The 8816-nt window shown below is 44.3% G+C and overlaps 1 pseudogene; it reads right to left on the bottom strand.

Moving 5' to 3' along the window:
* Positions 1–550: 550 nt before the first annotated feature.
* Positions 551–6610, bottom strand: LOC136310393 (serine/threonine-protein kinase Nek1-like; annotated as a pseudogene).
* Between the last annotated feature and the right edge of the window lie 2206 nt (positions 6611–8816).

Here is an 8816-nt window from a genome sequence, read left to right as displayed (position 1 = left end):
TTTAATAATAAAATACTAGAATTTTAATTGAAAAATGTCATGTTTGTCCATCTTTCTCATGCAGTCAGCATGCCCATCTTAAATCAGATATATCATTTATTAAAAAATTGCTACAGCCCTGGCCGGTTGGCTCAGCGGTAGAGCGTCGGCCTGGTGTGCGGGGGACCCGGGTTCGATTCCCGGCCAGGGCACACAGGAGAAGCGTCCATTTGCTTCTCCACCCCCCACCCCCTCCTTCCTCTCTGTCTCTCTCTTCCCCTCCCGCAGCCAAGGCTCCGTTGGAGCAAAGATGGCCCGGGCGCTGGGGTGGCTCCTTGGCCTCTGCCCCAGGCGCTAGAGTGGCTCTGGTCGCCGCAGAGCGATGCCCCGGAGGGGCAGAGCATCGCCCCCTGGTGGGCAGAGCGTCGCCCCTGGTGGGCGTGCCGGGTGGATCCCCGTCGGGCGCATGCGGGAGTCTGTCTGACTGTCTCTCCCCGTTTCCAGCTTCAGAAGAAAAAAAAAAAAAAATTGCTACATTCTCCACTGAAGGATGTTATGCTGATGAGCCAAATTTAAATGTTTTCTGACAGCTGAGGGTTAAAGAATGTTCTGAGGGTTATTCATCATTATCTTCTTGATAGGCCCCATGGGCCATGACTAAATGAAGAATCTTGGCATAAAGATGCTGATGTTCATTTCCCAAAAGATTCTGAGCTGTTGTTGAACAAATCTCAGTATTTTCATCTTCATCTTCATGAATAGCCTTTATTTTCTCATAAACTTCAAAGAATTTTTCAATTCCTATTTCAATTCCTATTTCCTGTTCCAGGTGAAGTCTTAGCTCCTCTAAATGGTTAAAGATGCTATCATATTCACATTCACTCGTTACCTCACCATCACTGTTATCCGAGTGCCACACCTCATTGAGGGCGCTTTCTCTGCTGGGGTTGTCATCCTCCTCCACCAGGCCTGCCCTGTGGCAGTCTGCTCTGTGTCACTGTTCTTCAAGACCAGTTCTTCCTCCTGACTGTTTCCCCAGGTTCCTTCCTGAGCAACTGCTCCAGGGAGGCCTGAAGCTCTTGTAAATCTGTGTCAGTTTCTTCAAACACAATGTCTTCAGAATCAGAAGCTCCTTCTTTACTGTGCTCATCTTCAATTTCATCTATTTCCAGATTGTCTTGACGTACGTCTCCCACAGTGGGAACATCATCCATCAGTGTTCTGAACAGCTTTGAGAGATCTGGAAGTGAACATGTCCTCAACATCTTTGGGTTGCTTGCATCAAATAAACCAGTTGAAAGTCCAATCAGCAAGGAATTCTTGTTTTTATTTTTTGGTGGTGAATCAGAGCGAGATCGAAGTGGAAAGGATTCCTCTGGTGAACAGAGAGCTGATTGAATTTGAGAGACGATATTCAAGTGTTTGGAATGAACCATTTTATGGAAAAATGGGTCTGGTTGAATAGACATATCTCCATCACATTTAGAATGCTGAGAATCATCTATTTTAGGTTCAACTTCACTGAGTTGATTCACATTCCTTGAGATTCCATCTTTAGAAATTTCATTTTGCTGAATGGTGATGCTATCTTCAAATTCAGTTTCTTTTGTTTTTTAATCTCATTAATCCATACATCAATAATAGTGCAAGGCAAGCCACCATCTTTGCTTGCTTCCTTTGGCTCTTGTAGAACTTCTGTTTCCAAATCACCCGGTTCATCCAAATTTCCTACTGGTTTCAATGGCACATGTGGAGATATCTCGCTAGACTTTGGATTGCTTGTCTCAACAGGAGAATCAACAGTAGCTGATGGGTTCATTTCAAGTGAAATACATTTAACTTGTTCTTCTCCGGTAATTAAGGTTTACATTTGTCTTCTTCAGGAGAAATCTCACTTGTAACAGCTATGTTTTCCAATAGTTCCATCTGAGGTTGTAGTTAAGCTTCTCCAAGTAACTTTAGGACAGAATCTGTAGGGCTTTTCCCCCAGACTCTTCTTGGAGATGTCTCAGGATCTAATATAATAACATCTCCCATTGTATGTTTGTCAGTTACAAAGAAGGATGCATCCAGTGTCATCTCATCCAGAGGAATCACCAGCTGACCGCCTGCCTCCCACTTCTTGCAATCAGATGAGACCGACTTCTCTTTCTTGGGCTCTTGGGCATCTTCATGAACAATCACCTCATCTGTGTCAGACTGACACTGCTTCCCTTTTTCATCTTCTTGAGCTTTAAGATTTTGATTTAATCTACACAGTATTTCTCGCTTACTTAAAATAGCATTGTTAGTCTTTTGCATTTCTTCTGAGGTCTCCTGGGTATCAGTTAAACTTCTGTCCATAGCCACTTCTTTCAAAGCTGAAGTCACAGAAATAACAGGTCTCATCTGATGCTTTGACGGAAAGGTGCCTGGTTCATGCTGTCCCAAAGGAGGAGACATATCAGAACCCTTTACTTCTTTAGACGCCAACTGCTCCTCCCACGCCCTCTTCTCTCTCATGCGCATCCTTCCTCTTCTGCTCCAGCTGCTCTTTCAGCACAGTGGTGCGGGTGCTGGCTTGGGCCTTAAGGGCTTCAATTTTTTTTACTCCTCAGGTTAGCCTCCTCACTTCCTTGTCCTTCAGAATTATCAGCTTCTTTCTTTTCACTATGAAGTTTGGCTCTAATCTGTTGGCGCTCATTGAAATATTGCAATTTTATTTGTCTCAGCCTTGCAAGATAAACCCTGTGTCCTTCAGCTCGCGCTTTATTCTGCCTTGCTTCCCATTTTCGCTGCAGGAACTCTTCCACTTGTTCAGTTCTTTCCACAGTTAGCTGCCCCCTCTGCCTTTCCAGAAGCCTCCAGCCACGTAGTCCACCTTTCCATTTTGCTTCATTATCTTCTCTTTGTTGTTGCATTTGATCAAAAATGGCATGATAATGTTCATACTGCCCCCGAGGAGAAAACGCTGATGGTGCCACGGCCCTCCACTGCCATAAGAGGTAGCCTTCACTTCACCTCCCCCTCCAGCGCTGAGAACATTTCTCCACCCTTGTTCCCTGGCCCGATTTATCTTCTCCAGCCTTGCCTTTTCTTGCCTTTTCATCTGTTCAGCCTTCATTAAACTAATCTGATTTTTTTGTTTCTTTTCTTTATCAATAAATTCCAACTTTGTCTTTCCTGCTGTGTCCTCAAACATTTTCCCCCTTTCTTCTCCAGGATTCACTTTCTTCAATGGAGTTAGATGGGCCTGTTTATATTTTTGGAGTGGTTTCTTTTCATGTAATTTTTTTATCTCTGTTGGGCAGATAGAATATATTATGCTCACTTTGTTAAAGATGGCGCTGCCCACATGGAAGCTCGTTGCCCAGGTGATATTAATGTGTGTTGGGGGTGGGCTCTGGGCAGGCAGGACCCTTGTAGCCTTGGGCTTGGTTTTAGGACTAAGCCTTTCCCACCCTTTTTGATGTGGGGTGGTACAATCCCATTATGCCTCAGATAAGTCAGTAGTTTTGTGAGTACTGGTTTTGGAGCCCAGTGTGTGTTTTTACTTGCCCGCCGGGTGCAAGCTAGGATTAAAAATGATGGCCCACCAGTTTTGGGCTCCATTGTTTCTTTACTGACTGTCCGAATCCAATGCGAACCTGCATGGGCCAGGCAGCTGTGATAGTGGCCCTGGCTACTGGCTTTACATTTGGTGTAGTCTGTGGCAGGATTAAATACAGATCAGCAAGGAGCCACCACCACCTTTGAGCAGTGGAGTAGAGGACTGGCTGCTGTTATGGTTCCCCATGGCCTTCCTTTTGGGGACCGTAGGCTGGCTGACTTTTACAGCCATGGGTGAGGAAACTGAGAGCTCTGTGGAAGAGGCTGCTCAGGACCTACAAACTGAGCAGTGGAAGGAGCTGGAGCAAATGTGGGAGAAACAGATGCTGACCCTGGAGCTGGAGGAAGGGCTGGAGGAGGAGGCCGACCAGGTTTGCGAGATTCGCCTGGAAAAGGAGCACCTGATGGAGGAGGATTCACAGGTTTATGAGTTGCAGATTGCCCTGGACATTGTGGAGAACCAGCAGTGGCAGGAGGCCAGGGCTGAGGCTGAGGCTGAGGCTGAGGCTGGGTCCGGAGCTGCAAGGTCTGTGGATCAGAAGGCTGCAGCAGCCCGGGGCTCGAGACCGGCAGTGAGAGCTGATGTTTTCAGTTCCTCTTTGGAAGATGAGGAGAATTGGGCTGGAGTGGCGATCCACAGTCTCCAAAAGATGAGAGCCCAGCTGGAAGGAGCACCTACTACGGTCCTGGTAGGTCTGCGATTTTGGGACATAGGGCTGGACGCCATCATGCTCTCCGGAGCAGAGATGGAAATGCTGACTGCCATTGTCACGTGCTCCTCTTTGGTACAGTGTAAGACCTGCCAGGATGGCAGGGATAAGGGGGATGGTTGATGCCCCATGTGCATGGACTGATTTCCTGGACTATGACCGAAGTGGGCACTGGCTCCTTTGTTAAATGGACTTATGGATTTTGGACAATGTGAAATATCTTGATGGGGGTGGAGGGAGACTTTGTTAGAGGCCCTTTTCCTGCCCCAGGGAGCTTTTCCCAAGGCTAGAAGGAAGGTCAAGGACATTTTGCGCTTTGGGCAAGGTGCTCAGAGACTGGTGAAGTGTACCTTTGTGATTGTTGAAACTGTATGATTTGTGCTGTTGTAATTTGTGTAATGTGCCTAATTTTCTTGCACAGGGATGCCGGTGGTGTAGATTGTGGGTAGTAAAGTGAGCATAGGGGTGGATTGTTGGGCAGATAGAATATATTATGCTCACTTTGTTAAAGATGGCGCTGCCCACATGGAAGCCTGTCGCCCAGGTGATATTAATGTGTGTTGGGGGAAGGCTGTGGGCAGGCAGGATCCTTGTAGCCTGGGGCTTAGTTTTAGGACTAAGCCTTTCCCACCCTTTTTGATGTGGGGTGGTACAATCCCATCATGCCTCAATCCCTTTGTATTAGAGACTTCCCTATTTTGTATATTGGATCAAAGGTTTTGATTTCTACACTATAAAATGGGGACAGAACAGGAGCTTGCTCTCTCAGTTCCTGAAATTAGCATTAGAGAGCATAGCAGAGAAAGGCCACGTGGAGGAGGCCAGAAGAAGCAACCAAGATGGCGCAGTGTTGAGTGAGAGGCCAGTTTGTGCAGAGTTTGTGCAGGGAGAAGGAAGACGATGGGGAACAGAGGTGAATAAGTCTGGTGAGCTAGAAACCTTTGATTCTAGGAAACTAGGATAAGTCAGTAGCTTTGTGAGCACTGAATGAGTGGGTTTTGGAGTTCAGTGTGTGTTTTTACTTTCCCACCATGTGCAAGCTAGGATTAAAGAGGATGGCCCACCAGTTTTTGGCTGCATTGTTTCTTTACTGACTGTCCGAATCCAATGCAAACCTGCATAGGCCAGGCGGCTGTGATAGTGGCCCTGGCTACTGGCTTTACAATCTCCATATTTCTTATATGTTAAAAGCACTTCGTATTTTGCAGCAGGTTTTGTAATTTTCTGAGCCGACACAACAGAAGCCAAGCTTTGTCCTGAGGCAGGTCTTTTAGCTGGTATAAACTGTGCTCCAAACTTGGAAAATGTTTTTAGACAAAATTCTTCTGCAATAAGCTGAGGTGAGAGAAACTTTTCAATGCACTTAGCTATAAAACCTCTCTCCAATATGGAGTTCACTGAAGGTCTATCCTTAGGATTTCTTTTAAATAACTGAGAGAGCAAACAGTGAAGATCATAAGAATAATGAAAAAACACAGGCAGAAACGATCCAGATATTATCTTCAGTACCAGGTTTTTCATATTGCCAGCTTCAAATGCATGTTTAAGTCTACACATCTCATAAAGGACACATCCTGGAGCCCAAATGTCACTTTTATTATTGTAAAGTTTGTTTTCACAGATTTCAGGTGACAAGTAGTATGGGGTCCCTATTCAAGTTTGAGCCAGTTCTACAGTACTATTAAGAACTCTAGCAATTCCAAAATCTCCAAGTTGTATTGTCCCCTCTTTGGTTAAAAATATATTCTGTTACTTTATGCCTCAATGAAGAATTTTTCTATCATGTACATGTTTCAGGGCCAAATATATCTGTACAAACCCGTCCAAAATCTGATCCTCTTGAAACAAAATGCCTTTCAGAGTATTTATTTGTTTAAAAAGATCCCCTCCTTCACAGTAATCCATCACTATGTAGAGAGAGCCATTTTCTTCAAATGATTCTCTATACTGGACAATATTTGGATGCTTCATGTTTGCCAACACTGCAACTTCTCTCCTTGATTCTTCCCTTTCTTTATTGGACATTCTTGAGATACTAATTTTCTTGATAACATATCATCTGCCATCTTCTGTAGATTTAACAAGAATGGCTTTTCCAAATGAACCTTCTCCAATCTTCTGTAGTCTAACATATTTCTCCATGGTTCTTTTTCTAAGGCATCTTAACTGATATGCTCAATGACACAGGGTGTTAGTAGGAATAACAGTGATGATGTATAAGCAAAAGTCTAGGTGTAGCAGTCTTCCTATGGGATTTAATGAGGCAGAGGCATCACCCCGCATTCCAAAAATGACATCCTGCCTGCCAGGTCCTCCTGCCTCGCAACGCCTGCTCTAGATCCCAGGCTTTGCAGAGAAACGCGAGGGGACCCCGGGCTGAAGACTCTGCTGCTCACGGTCCCTAAACCCTGAAAGCTAGTGAAGAAGGGGGAGCGGCCGACCTCAAATGCCCTTTTAAAGAAGCATACAAAATAAAGTAGGCTTTTTAAGCATTTTAGTTTATTTTTGAAAACTAGGAAACCATATTTTCTCAGCTATAAATTAATTTTTTTAAAACAAGAAAACATTTAAACACAGAATTCCATATTCTTGGAATTTCCAATAATTAGTTTGCTTTTCCTTCTCTTTCTGAAATTTGACTGAGTTCCCTCCGGGAGACTGATGTATCAGTAGAAATTATAAACTGAAATAATTAAAGTCTATCCTAAAGTAGGTGTAAATTTAGAAATAAAAGTATTAAGTTGCATGAGGGAATTTAGAGCATACTAATTTTCTTTACGATAACACTTTTTAAAAAATGTACTTAGATATATAGTTTTCCAATTTGTATTCATAGACTTCAATGTAACATTTACTATTATTATTATTATTATTATTATTATTTTAGCACACAGGTCTTTAGCTTCTGTAGCACACAGGTACAGGCCCTGGCTGACAAGCAACAATAGAGTGAGAAGCACCACGGGGAGCAGGCAGTATCGATGGGGGTCCTGAGCACCAACTCCAACTATTTATGAGGAACGGGTGTGAAGGGGTAGAACATCTAGAATGAGAACACAAGGAGCAATGAGGGAAGGAAAGTGGGAGGTGGGAGGAAGTAACTAGGCTTTGTGTGGGAACCTGGATGCTCTCAGGCCAAGACATTTGGGCAAGGGCACAAGACCAGGCAGAGTGACTCGTACATAGAGACACTTCCCATTAAAATGTGTAATTACGGATTCAGAAGAAAGGCCTTCGGCATAGAGGTTTCTAAAAGTCAACTAGAACTGTGGACCCCTCTTTAATTTGGTCATGGGGTAAAGGGCCATTTGTCCTACATCTTATGATGACAAAACATGAGGAAGAATTAAGATTATTCTGCAAAAGAAGTGAAAGGAGTTCTAAGAGTCAAATGCAACATGATGAAGACTTTCACTAACACTAAGCATGCAAACTCCTGAATTAAGGAGGTTTTAGAAATTTTTTTATAATTAATTTATTTATTTATTTAGACAAATTTAACAGGGTGACCTTGGTCAATCAGAGTATATAGATTTAGAGAAAACATCTCCACATCATTTAGACAGTTCATTATGCTGTATACCCATCACCCAAAGTCAAATAATCTTTTATCACCTTATATTTATTTCTTTTTAAGCCGCTCCCATTCCCCACACCCCCTTCTCTCTCCTCTCTTCCCTTCTCCCTAGTAACCACTGCACTTTTATCTATGTCCATGAGTCTCAATTTTGTGTCCCATCTATGTATGAAATCGTACAGTTCTTGGCTTTTTCTGATTTACTTATTTCACTCAGTATAATGTTATCAAGGTCCATCCATGTTGTTATAAATGATCCTGTGTCATCATTTCTTATGGCTGAGTAGTATTCCATAGTATACATGTACCACATCTTCTTTATCCAGTCATTTATTAAAGGGCATTTTGGCTGTTTCCATGTCTTGGCCACTGTGAACAATGCTGCAATGAACATGGGCCTACATGTGTCTTTACATACTTACGTTTTCAAGTTTTGTGTGTATATACCCAGTAGAGGGATTGCTGGGTCATATGGTAGTTCTATTTTTAATTTTTTTTTTTTTTTGTACTTTTCTGAAGCTGGAAACGGGGAGAGACAGTCAGACAGACTCCCGCATGCGCCTGACCGGAATCCACCCAGCACGCCCACCAGGGGCGACGCTCTGCCCACCAGGGGGCGTCACTCTGCGGCGACCAGAGCCACTCCAGCGCCCAGGGCAGAGGCCAAGGAGCCGCCCCCAGCACCTGGGCCATCCCCGCTCCAATGGAGCCCCGGCTGCGGGAGAGGAAGAGAGAGACAGAGAGGAAGGAGGGGGGGAGGGGTGGAGAAGCAAATGGGCGCCCCTCCCACGTGTCCTGGCCGGGAATCGAACCTGGGTCCCCCGCACGCCAGGCCGACGCTCCACCGCTGAGCCAACCGGCCAGGGCCTCTATTTTTAATTTTTTGAGAAACCACCATACTTTCTTCCATAATGGTTGCACTAATTTACATTCCCACCAACAGTGAATGAGGGTTTCTTTTT

The sequence above is a fragment of the Saccopteryx bilineata genome, chromosome 7, assembly GCF_036850765.1.
Source record: "Saccopteryx bilineata isolate mSacBil1 chromosome 7, mSacBil1_pri_phased_curated, whole genome shotgun sequence".
Lineage (NCBI taxonomy): Eukaryota > Metazoa > Chordata > Mammalia > Chiroptera > Emballonuridae > Saccopteryx > Saccopteryx bilineata.
Note: the sequence above shows the minus strand (reverse complement) of the source record. Positions and strands in the feature narration are given on the sequence as shown.